The sequence below is a fragment of the Ovis aries genome, chromosome X, assembly GCF_016772045.2.
Source record: "Ovis aries strain OAR_USU_Benz2616 breed Rambouillet chromosome X, ARS-UI_Ramb_v3.0, whole genome shotgun sequence".
NCBI classification, from domain to species: Eukaryota; Metazoa; Chordata; class Mammalia; order Artiodactyla; family Bovidae; genus Ovis; species Ovis aries.
This window is the reverse complement of record NC_056080.1, coordinates 102,944,667-102,958,019: the sequence shown is the minus strand read 5'-3', so window position 1 is coordinate 102,958,019 and position 13,353 is coordinate 102,944,667.

The window sequence follows — 13,353 nt, the reverse complement described above, 5'->3', positions numbered from 1 at the left end:
ATCCATCCCCTGTCTCCTACATTAACAGGTGGATTCTTAACCACTGAGCCACTAGGAAGTCCCCAAAGTAATATCCTTAAAGTCAGAATTATCTGGGTACTAGTCATCTGGGGTCCCAGGGAAGGGAGGAGTGGACAGTGGCTACTGTACCTTCCTCTGCAGCCAGGTTTTGGAAGACACGCATAAAGAACCACGAAGCGGAGTCTGAAATGGCAGTTACTGGGGCAATAAGAGTGGAGAGGAGAAAAAGAGAAAGGAGAGGGGAAGAAAGAGATGAACTTTCCTGCACACAGAGATACACACACACACACATCCATTAACACCTCTGACTTCATTCTCCCACAGTGATTTTTTTTTCTGTTTAACATTTATGGAGCTAAATTATTATTTTTGCCCCAAAATGGTTATGCCATTTTATTAATTTTATTATTATTTTGAAAAGCAATTTTTACTGAAGAATTTGGAGGGTAAGTCTCATAATAGTAAAAATACTAAAGACTTTCTTTTTTAAAAATGTATTTTATTGAAGCATAGTTGATTTACCATTGTTGTGTTAATTTCTACTGTACAGCAAATTGACTCAGTTACACATATAGATTCTTTTTCATATTATTTTCCATTATGGCTTATCACAGGATATTGAATATAGTTCTCTGTGCTATAGTAGGACCTTGTTGTTTATCCATCTATACATAAGGGCTTGCATCTGCTAATCCCAAACTCCCAGTTCATCCCTCCCCACCCCACTCCCCCTTGGCAACCACAAGTCTGTTACTACATCCAAGAGTCTGTTTCTGTTTTGTAGATAAGCTCATTTCTGTCATACTTTAGATTCCACTTATAAGTGATATCATATGGTATTTGTCCTTTTCTTTCTGACTCACTTTACTTGGTATGATAATATCTAGGTCCATCCATGTTGCAGCAAATGGCATTCTTTTCTTCTTTTAAATGGCTGAGTAGTATTGCCAGGGGTGCTAGTGGTAAAGAATCCACCCGCCAATGTAGGAGACACAAGAGGCATGGGTTCAATCCCTGCATTGGGAATATTCCCTAAAGAAGGAAATGGCAACCCAATCCAGTATATTGCCTGGGAAATCCCATGGACAGAGGAGCCTGGGGCTACAGTCCATGGGGTCGCAAAGAGTCTGAGATGACTTAGCAACTAAACGACAACATCTGTGAGTTGTGCACGTGTGTGTGTGTTAAGTCGCTTCAGTCATGTCTGACTCTTTGTAACCCTATGGACCATAGCCTGCCAGGCTCTTCTGTCCATGGGATTCTTCAATCAAGAATACTAGAGTGGGTTGCAATGCCCTTCTCCAGGGAATCTTCCCTACCCAGGGATTGAACCTGTGTCTCTTAGGTTTCCTGTACCAGCAGGCAGGTTCTTTACCGCTAGCACCACCTGGGAAGTGGTTTATATATACATTCTTTTTTTTTTAATTTATTAATTTTAATTGGAGGCTGCTGCTACTGCTAAGTCACGTCAGTCGTGTCCAACTCTGTGTGACCCCATAGACGGCAGCCCACCAGGCTCCAGTCCCTGGGATTCTCCAGGCAAGCATACTGGAGTGGGTTGCCGTTTCCTTCTCCAGTGCAGGAAAGTGAAAAGTGAAAGTGAAGTTGCTCAGTCGTGTCCGACTCTTCGCGACCCCATGGACTGCAGCCTACCAGGCTCCTCCATCCATGGGATTTCCCAGGCAAGAGTACTGGAGTGGGTTGCCATTGCCTTCTCCGAATTGGAGGCTAATTACTTTATAATATTGTGGTGGGTTTTGCCATACATCAGCATGAATCAGCCATGAATGCACGTGTGTTCTCCCATCCTGAACCCCCTCCCACTTCCCTCCCACCCTATCCCTCTGGGTTGTCCCAGAGCACTGGTTTTAAGTGCCTTGCTTCATGCATCAAACTTGCAATGGTCATCTATTTTACATATGGTAATATATATGTTTCAATGCTATTCTCTCAAATCATCCCACCCTCGCCTTCTCCCACACAGTCCAAAAGTCTGTTCTGTACATCTGTGTCTCTTTTGCTATCTTGCATATAGGGTCATTGTTATCATCTTTCTAAATTCCATATATACGTGATAATATACTGTATTAGTGTTTCTCATTCTGGCTTACTTCGCACTGTATAATAGGCTCCAGTTTCATCCCCCTCATCAGGACTGACTCAAATGTATTCTTTTTAATGGCTGAGTAATATTCCACTGTGTATTTGTACCACAGCTTTCTTATCCATTCATCTGCCAATGGACATCTAGGTTGCTTCCGTGTCCTGGCTATTATAAACAGTGATGTGATGAACACTGGGGTACACGTGTCTCTTTCAATTCTGGTCCCTCGGTGTGTATGCCCAGCAGTGGTATTGCTGGGACATATGGCAGTTCTATTTACAGTTTTTTTAAAAGAATCTCCACACAGTTCTCCATAGTGGTGGTACTAGTTTGCATTCCCACCAACAATGTAAGAGGGTTCCCTTTTCTCCACACCCTCCCTAGCATTTATTATTTGCAGACTTTGATGACAGCCATTCTGACCAGGGTGAGATGATACCTCATTGTGGTTTTGATTTGCATTTCTCTGATAATGAGTGATGTTAAGCATCTTTTCATGTGTTTATTATCCATCTGCATATATATACATTCTTTTAAAAATATTCTTTTCCAGTATGGCTTATACCAGGAGACTGTGCACCTTATCCTTTCTATATGTAAGAGTTTGCATTTACCAACCCCAAACTCCAAGTCTATTCCTTTTGCTCCCCGCCTCCTCCTTGGCAACCTCAAGTCTGATCTCTATGAGTCTGTTTCTGTTTTGTATATAGGTTCATTTGTGCTGTATTTTAGATTCCACATATAGGTGATATCATATGGTATTTGTCTTTTCCTTTCTGACTTAGTGTGACAATCTCTAGTTGCATCCATGTTGCTGCAAATGGCATTATTTTGTTCTTTTTTTATGGCTGGGTATATTCCATACCACATCTTCTTTAATCATTCATTGGTAGATGGACATTTGGGTTGTTTCCATGTCTTAGTTATTGCAAATGGAGCTGATATGAACATTTGGGTGCATGTATCTTTTCTATGTATGTCCTTTGTAATTAGTCAAAATGTCCTGCTAGCATTTAAGATATTCTTTTTGTTACACTGTGCATACAGTGACCACCCAGGAGACTGGGCAGTGTGTGAGCCCATGGGATAGGCTTTGAAGCCTGTCACATATCAAAGAGGTTTCTCATCCCCACTTATCACACTCATCATTGACACTTCACTAGGGTGTCCAGGGGATAGGTATTAGAAAAGGGCTTCAAAGAGCTGAACAGAGCTGTATCACCAGCTGCCATACCATCATAGTATTCTGGATATAGGTCAATGTCTTTAGGGCACTGTGTCTCTCACCAACTCCCTCAGCAGACTTCTGCTGGTGCCTTGAATTAAGAGTTCATCTGGCCACCTAGTATGTGTCTCACCCTCGGCTGCCCCTTCAATTCACACAGGGGGCTTTTTTAAAATACCAAAGCCTATACTGCACACCCAGAAATTCATTTGTTCATTGCTAGTTTATACAAATATGACTGATTTCTGTGAGTTGCTTTTGTATACTATAGTACTTGCTAAATTCATTAATCAGCATTTCTATTGTTTTTGTGGATTTCTTGGAATGTTCATGAAATGTAAACATTTTATTTTTGAAGACAGATAATTTTACTACTTCCTTTCAATTTGGATGCCTTTAGTACATTTTTCTTACCTGATTACGTTCGCTAAAATATTCAATAGAATTGACAAACCGGGCATTCTTCTCTTGTTCTGGATATCAGGAGTAAAGAATTCAGAAATCTTGTTTAAACAAGATATAAATGATAAAAACTTGTTTTAAAAATCATAGTATGGGGGAATTTGAACAGTATTTTAAAAAATACATATTCTGATCAGGTCACAATTATCTTGCAAGGCAGCACGCTAAAACAGGGGAAGGTGCGGAGAGTTAATCATCAAGAGAAGAAAGCAAAGGACAGGAGCCCAAGTGGGCCTCTAGGTGTCAAAACTGAGTCAAAAGGAAAAGGCCCCACAGACCCGCAGTGGGGCCTTGGAGACCTCTGGAGGGCGCTCTGCTGCCTGCTGCTCTCGGTAGTATTGCTAGTAGTTAGTTAGTAGTTTAGTAGTTAATTGGTGGTGCTAGTAGTTAGTTGGGGGTGCTAGCAGTTAGTAGTGTTAGTAGTTAGTAGCGTTAGTAGTTAGTTGGTAGTGTTAGTGGTTGGTTAGTAGTGTTAGTAGTTAGTTGGTAGTGTTAGTGGTTGGTTAGTAGTGTTAGTAAGTAGTTGGTAGTGTTAGTGGTTGGTTAGTAGTGTTAGTAGTTAGTTGGTAGTGTTAGTGGTTGGTTAGTAGTGTTAGTAGGTAGTTGGTAGTGTTAGTGGCCCTGCTGTGTGTGCCCTGAACGTCTCGTGCCTGAGCCGGAGGGCAGCCCTTGAAGCAGGATGCTCTGCCTGCCGGGCTTCCAGGCCCAGGAAGGGAGGCGCAGGGGGGCTGTGACCCCCTCCGCAGCCAGGCCTCCAGGGAAAAGGGCAAGCAAAGGGAGGGGTGGAGGGGGCAGCTACAGAGAGGGGAGGAGGCAGGGTCCCGGGTCTTACAGCAAAGGGAGGGAAGGAGAGCCTGGGCGACAGGCTGGGCGTGTGCCAGTCTGTGGGCTGCTGAGGGGAGCAAGGCCCCGAGAGCCGACGGGCCAGCCTCTGACCGATAAGGAGGTGAGCCGTCCCAGGGGCCCCTGTCACGAGGCCCGCCCGGCCGTCTGAATACCAAGAGGGCCCGAACGCCACCACCCAGAAGGTCTCGTGGGTGCAGTACTCCCTCCAACGTCCTGCCTCTGTGAGCAGAGGGCGCAGGGCTGGGCCCCGCCTGCAGGCTCTCTGCTCACCGGGCTCCGACACAGGGGGAGGGTCCCCCAGCCTGGAGCCACCTGCTCTGGGCCCCACTTTCCGACACTCCAGCTGTGGTTCTGAACTTGTGTGCTTCACAAAAGCCTCTGCAGACCTGGTGACCGCTGCGGGGAAATGCCCCGCAGCTGCTTTTACATATGATTCAAGGGGGTTTATGTTCACACAACCTCCCGCCCTTCCCGCGAACCCCTGGAGCTCAGAACCCCTCCTCTATTCTCCTCCCAACTTGAGTTCGGCTCTCAGCTGCAGGGTCGCCTCTGAGTGTCGTTCCTCATCGTGGCCGCTAGATGGAGACAGAGACCTGCCTGGACGGGACTGTTCGGGGCTGCTGCTGCTACCGGCTTAGTTTCTTCAGACTCTGTGCGACCCTATGGACTGCAGCCTGCCAGGCTCCTCTGTCCATGGGATTCTCTAAGTAAGAATAGTAGAGTGGGTTGCCACGCCCTCCACCAGGGAATCTTCCCGATCCAGGGATCGAACCCAGATCTCCTGCATTGCCGGCAGATTGCTTACCGCTGAGCGACCAGGGAAGCCCCCTTCCAGGGCTAATGGCAGCTTTTCACAGGTCAAGTTTGTCCTCATCCGGTGAGTGAAACTAGGGCTCAGGACAAACGGCACCCCATATCTTCCCGTACCTCTCACACACATCTCTAAGTGAACGAACGCTCTAAGTGGAACGCTACTGCTCCACTCTGGACACTCCACCCTTTAGCATCCCGTCCCCTCCCTGATCACACAGTCTGAATGACTCTTTCCAGCAATAAAATCAGCAAGGATAGATGCTGCGAATGCAGCTGTCTTTGGCTGTCCCTGTGTTCCCTGGACCTACTGCCTTCCTCCCTCACGTTGTAGAAGACAGGCGTCCATGTTCTTTCTTGACCTCAGCATAACCCAGCCAACAACTACTGTGGGCTGGGCTAAGGACACAGAACACATCTTGGTAGCTGTGTGACTTTCCACTAGTTACTTAACCTCTCTGTGCCTATGTGTCCTCATAAATACAGGGAGAATTGCAATAGTACCGACCTCGTGGAGTTATGGGAACAAAATGAACCTGTATGTCTAAACACTTCAGAGGACACCTAGCATATATGGTAGCTCCTCTAATTTGTCATCGTGGACTCTCATGGTGAGGCCACCGAAATTATCCCTCTCTTTTTAAATGGCTTTTCCCACTCAGAGCTCCTGGTTTTTGTCTTTGGGCTTTGTCCTGGTTTCATGAACTGTGTCTGGTGGCTGCTAAGTGCTCTTTGGTCTTCGTTTTCTTCAAAGCCCTGTGCTTGGTGTAGTTGCTGCTATGCTCTGGGTTGAGACAGGCCTGGCAGCGTATTATTTGAGTCCCAGTGTTCTCTGGGAACATATGAAAGTAGAAACTCCCTCCACCCACAGACAGAAAGCCATTCTGTCTGGTGTAAATATTTGGCCCTGGAGCACAGCTTTAGGGCCCATGCATAAAGCGTTGCTTCTGGGCCCTGGCCACGCTCCCGGCAGGTGTTGTGCCCCGCCCACTCAAGTGCGCAGTTCCGCTTGACCAAGAGCTTGCACAGCGCAAAGGTCCCCTCATTCAACTACTTCTCTACTCCCAAATTTAGGAATGTCTTAAATGTTCTGTATGTTCACTATGCTGAGTTGCTCACCGTCCTGGCTGAATCCTAGTAAGAAAACTGGAAATGAAGGCAGTCCTTTGTAGGAAGAGCCTCACTGCAGAATTAGCCATCTTCCTCCAAAAGCCAGCCTGCAGGCCCATTGGAGAGCTCACCAGAAGTTGTCAGTATTGCATGATCAACCAGATATGTTCATACCATGACCCCTTCACTAATAAATTAAGTATAAATTCAAAAAACAGAGTCAGGTGCTCCTAATGGATGTATCTCAAGAATAAATTTCAGCAAATAGAAAAAAAAAGGATACACACCAAGAAGATGCTTTCAAAGACAGGATGGACCAGAAAGTGTATGAGCAGGTTGGACAGGTTCACTAGCATCTCCACCTGCCAATGTCTGAGGCCACCCTCCCCAGCTCCACAGCATACTTCCAGGATTTTGTTAAGACTGGCCAGGTTATTCCTACCAACAATCTGAAAGCAACTTTTAAAAGCCTGTATAAAAAATAAACAATATATTCTTATTTTAAAAGCCTTAAAGTAAATAAGGCATTACCTGGACAAAATAAAGATAAAATGGAGACCTAGAGAGACAAATGAGGAGGCCACTTTTCCCATGTGAATATTTTCCAAATCAGAAAATTGTTCTGATAATATCTTAAGACAAGAGGAACACAAAACAAAGGTCAAGATGTAGACAAAGAAGGGAGTCTAACATGATAGCCATCCTTCAATAAGCTGACACCCCAAAAGGGGTGTAGAATGTGGCCCAGCCCTCAAACAGAATTTCATTGCAGGTTCTACTGGCCTGATATGTAGGGAATCCCAAGCCTTAAAATTTAACATTATCTTCAACTGAGAGAAGCCCCAGTAATCCCCCAAGTGCTCCATTTGACAGAGGCAAATGGAAATCTTTCTGAAGGAATGTGACTCCATCCTAGCCTAAAGTTATTGCTGCAGATAAACAAACAAGGCACCATGAGCAATAACAAGCAGAAGAATATACCAAAATGAGACACAAAATTTCAATGAATGTAACTATCAGACTTCAACAGTATGTGAACCAAGAACTTCCAGATGTTCAAGCTGGATTTAGAAAAGGCAGAGGAACCAGAGATCAAACTGGCAACATCAGTTGGATCATAGAAAAAGCAAGACAATCCCAGAAAAACATCTACTTCTGCTTCATTGACTATGCTAAAGCCTTTGACTGTGTGGATCACAACAAACTGTGGAAAATTATTAAAGGGATGGGAATACCAGACCACGTGACCTCCTTCCTGAGAAATCTGTATGCAGGTCAAGAAGCAACAGTTAGAACCGGACATGGAACAACGGACTGGTTCCAAATTGGGAAAGGCGTACATCAAGGCTGTATATTGTCACCTTGCTTATTTAATTTATATGCAGAGTACATCATGTGAGATGCCAGGCTGGATGAAGCACAAGCTGGAATCAAGATTGGTGGTAGAAATATCAATAACCTCAGATATGCAGATGATACCACCCTTATGGCAGAAAGTGAAGAGGAACTAAAGACCCTCTTGATGAAAGTGAAAGAGGAGAGTGAAAAGGCTGGCTTAAAACTCAACATTCAGAAAACGAAGATCATGGCATCTGGTCCCATCACTTCATGGCAAATAGATGGGGAAACAGAGGAAACAGTGTCAGACTTTATTTCGGAGGGGGGGGCGCTCCAAAATCACTGCAGGTGGTGACTGCAGCCAGGAAATTAAAAGACGCTTACTCCTTGGAAGAAAAGTTATGACCAACCTAGGCAGCATATTAAAAAGCAGAGATATTACTTTGCCAACAAAGGTCCATCTAGTCAAGGCCATGGTTTTTCCAGTGGTCGTGTATGGATGTGAGAGTTGGACTGTGAAGAAAGCTGAGTGCCGAAGAATTGATGCTTTTGAACTGTGGTGCTGGAGAAGACTCTTGCGAGTCCCTTGGACTGTGAGGAGATCCAACCAGTCCATCCTAAAGGAGATCAGTCCTGGGTGTTCATTGGAAGGACTGATGCTGAGGCTGAAACTCCAATACTTTGGCCATCTGATGCGAAGAGTTGACTCATTGGAAAAGATCCTGATGCTGGGAGGGATTGGGGGCAGGAGGAGAAGTGGACGACAGAGGATGAGATGGCTGGATGGCATCACTGACTCGATGGATGTGAGTCTGAGTGAACTCTGGGAGTTGGTGATGGACAGGGAGGCCTGGTGTACTGCAGTTCATGAGGTCACAAACTGAACTGAACTGAGAATTCACAGAAAGTAGTTTCAGAATTGATAATGCATAACTATAGAAAAAAAACTTAACATGAGATACCTACATGAAATTCACTTTTGAAGTAACTATAGATAGATAGGTAGATAGAATGACAGAATGAAAAACAGAGAGAGATACAGGTGTGTCTATATGTATATACATATATGTAAATATTGACATATAAAAACACATGTTTCCTAGCTTTGCCCATGTAGACAGCCTAGAAATGTGACACCACACTAGCAATGAGCACATTTAGCGTTTGAATCTTAGTTTGGAAATACCATTCTGTATCACAAGGAATCAAGTTTTTTGAAGAACTGGATAATCCTCGGGCTGATACTGGGAAAGTACATACTGACTTCTGAATAACATATTGTCAAGAAAAGAAGAAAGTGGTCAAAGAACGGTGTACATGTGAAAAGCACAGAGAAGCTGGCTTAAATAAACTGTGTTGCTGTTTACTCACTAAGTCGTGCCCAACCCTTTTGTGACCCCATGGACTGTAGCCCGCCAGGCTCCTCTGTCCATGGGATTTCCCAGGTAAGAATACTGAAGTGGGTTGTCATTTTCTTCTCCAGGGGATTTTCCCGACCCAGGGATTGAACCTGGGTCTCCTGCATTGACAGGCAAATTCTTTACTGCTGAGCCACCAGAGAAGCTCTTAAAGTGTGTACCAATGGCCAAATAAGGGGCAATCTAAGTATTAACATAAACAATGGCAGTAACATTATAATCCATTGAGAAAAAAGAATCCATTATACTGAAATAAATGTGGAAGAAGGAAGAACTCTTCCTTACAATGGAATATGAACTAGTAAGTGTAGAAGAAATGATGGAATTAGAAAATCACCATTTGGCAGCCATCATAATAATAATTGATTTAGGCAAGAATCGACAATGTATGCTATAACAAGGGTTAAACATTTGGTGTATAACAGATGAATACATAGTCCTAAGGTCTCTCCCAGAAGATATTTGTACAAAGGGGAATATTATAACCTCATAGTGGAGAAAAGTGGGAGACAACTCCTTAATGCAATGATCAAAATTATCACAGTTAATGGCATCAGTAATGGGAGAAATTGACGTTTTTTGCCTCTTGATGTGATGCATTGAGCAAAATGCATCAGTTCTGTGATAGTTCTGCCAAAAAAAGGCATAACCAGAATCTAATCAAGAGGACACATCAGACAAACCCACATTGAGGGACATTCTACAAAATAACTACCGTGCACGCCTCAAAAATGACGGTATGGGGAGGCAGGTGGGAGGGGGTTCAGAGTGGGAACTTATGTACACCCGTGGCAGATTCATGTTGATGTATGGCAAAACCAATACAGTATTGTAAAGTAAAAATTAAAATAAAAAAAAACTGTATAGGTAATAAACAACAATTTAAAAGTGAATAAATACAGTTTGCACATAAAAAAAGTGAAGGTTATGAGAGGCAAAAAAGAAATGATGAAATACCCCAGATTAAAGGAAACCAAGCAAAGAGACAGGACAATTGAATGCAACTCATGATTCAAATTCTTTTTCTAAGAAAGGACATTATTAAGATAACTGGCAAAATTTGAATAAGGTCTGTAGATAAGCTGTGTTAATGTTGATTTCTCAGTTTTTGTAATTGTGCTATAGTTTTTAAAAGAGAATGACCTTGCTTTTTAAGAAATATCAATTGAAATTTTGTGTCTGCAACTTATTTTTAGTGGTTCAGAAAAAAATCACATGTACAAATACATACATAGATATGGCGGGGTGGGGGGAGAGACAGAATAAAGCAAATATAATAAAATATATTATGTTTTGGTAATCCTGGTGATTAATATAAGGGAATTCTTTGTACTATATTTTGAACTTTTCTGTAGGTCTAAAATTATGTTTAAGAGGTTTTTAAAAAAATCTATCATGCTTGGGTGGGATGAACTGGGAGACTAGGATTGATATATATATATATATATATATATATGCACACACATATATACTATTGATACTATTTATAAAATAGATAACTAATGATAAGCTACTGTATAGCACAGGGAACTCTACCCAGTGCTCTGTGGTGACCTAGATGGGAAGGAAATCCACAGAAAGAGGGAATGCATGTATTAATATATTTAGAGCTGATTCACTTTGCCGTACAGCAGAAACTGACACAGCAGTGTAAGGCAACTATACTCCAAACAGAAAACTCAATCATGCTTAACAAAATGATAACATTGTGTTATAACTATTAGCTAAAACTTTTATAAGAACCGAGATACTTTCAGTCTCAAAATATCTCCGTAAGAAATATGTATCATTTACAAAAGGGAAAATAGTGGTAAACTCTGACATACATCACCATGACCAAGTATTACACATTAACATCATTAATACTGGAACAAAACAATACCATGTGCCTCCTGATATTGATATTATGCAATGAGAAGGAAATAAGATAACTTCTGCGGTACTTCTGACTGAAAAAAGAAAAGGATAGGGTAACCTCAATCTAATTATGAGGCAACATCACAGGAACCCAAATTGAAAGAACTTTCTGAAAAATAACTGACCGATATTCTTCAAAAAATAGAGTCATGCTAGAGGAAGACTGGACCTATTTCAGATTAAAGAAGGAAAAAGAGCTCACTTTCCCTTCCTGGGTACATTCCATTACTGGTTTCATATTGATTTAGCATGTGTCATTCTTGATGGAAAGGTGGTTGGAATGGAGTATACTTGGGTAGTAGTGGTAGTTAGGGCTTTTTTATTTTTATTTTTATTTTATTTTTTTTATTTTTTTATTTTTAAAATTTTAAAATCTTTAATTCTTACATGCATTCCCAAACGTTAACATCTTTCTGGGTCATCCCCATGCACCAGCCCCAAGCATGCTGCATCCTGCGTCAGACATAGACTGGCGATTCAATTCACATGATAGTATACATGTTAGAATGGCATTCTCCCAAATCATCCCACCCTCTCCCTCTCCCTATGCTGTGTTGGTATAAGCTGGTGGTCAGAGCTGATCAGATTATGTTAAATGAAATCTACGATCCCCATCCCACCTCACACTACTGAAGGGTAATTGGAAAGGACTTTTCATTCTTTCCTGACTATAGTTTCTACCACGTGCTGAGTCGCTTCTGTCTGACTCTTTGCAACCCTAAAGACAGTAGCCTGCCAGGCTCCTCTGTCCGTGAGATTCTCCAAGCAAGAATACTGGAGTGGGTTGCCATGCCCTCCTTCAGGGGATCTTTCACCACAGATATATTTAAATTAGCTTACTTCTGCCCTTTAAAGTTTCACATGCCCATTGTAGGAAATTGGGAAAAGCATAAAGAAACGAACAACTACACAAAAACCAGTCAATTAAGGATTGTTAACATCTTGGCATTTTTTCCTCCAGTTCTTTTTTCTACATATTGTTAATTTTCCCCATATGATTATAGTTAAAAAAAAAAATAAAAAAAATAAAAAAAAAAAATAAAGAAGGAAAAAGAGACATGACAGCTAAATGCAACACATGATCCTGGATAATAAATTGCAAAGTCTAGGTGACGGGCATGTGATAATTTTTGTATTATTCTTGCAAATTTTCTGGGTGAAATAATTAAAATGAAAATTTTAAAAGTGTATCTGAAGGCACTGATTCTTTTACTATGCTCCAAAGTTGTCAAAGTTTTATTGGACTAAGATTATACTTAAAGGTTTTGTAGAATTCTCCAATGAAGACTTCATAATCTGGTGCCACTTATTGGAGCAAGGGAGATCCCTCCCAGCTAAAGTTATTATTATTATTATTATTATCATTAATTTAGCAAGTTGGATTATAATAAAAATTATCCAAAATTTCAAATTTCTTTACATAGAGTTGTATAAAATAGTTTCTCTTTTCTGGCTTAAACAATAGGTATTTATTTCTCATGATTTTGTGGGCTGGTTGGATGATCCTTCTGGATGATTCTGGGGTCAGTTGTCAATGGGCCTGAATGATCTTGGAAGGCCTCACTCACATACCTAGATTGGCAGGCTGTTGACTGAAGCATGTCAGTGCTCCACCTGGCCTCTTCCGTATATTATTTCAGGCTTATTCCCAGGAAGATGGACTCACATCTACGTTTGGATGCGTCACATGTGTTATTATAAAACACCAGAATCCACCTGCCGATGCAGGAGATGCAGTTCAACCTCTGGGTCAGGAAGATCCCACGTGCCGCGGAGCAGCTAAGCCCATGCGCCACAACTACTGAGTCCGAGTGCCCTAGAGCCCAGGCTACACGACGAGAAGCCTCACCCTGCAACGAAGAGGAGCCCTCATTCACTCAACTAGAGAAAAGCCCGCTTGCAGCAATGAAAACCCAGCACAGCCAAAAAGAAATAAAAATTTTTAGAAAATCACTAACCAAATCAAACGACTTGGTCAAGCCTCGATTTAAGACGTGGAGTAATAGGCTCTACCTGTTGATGGGGAGACTGGAAAAGTCACTTTGCTAAGATAGTTATGGGGCAGAGGCGGGGAAGGGGGAGGGATAAATTGGGAGACAGGG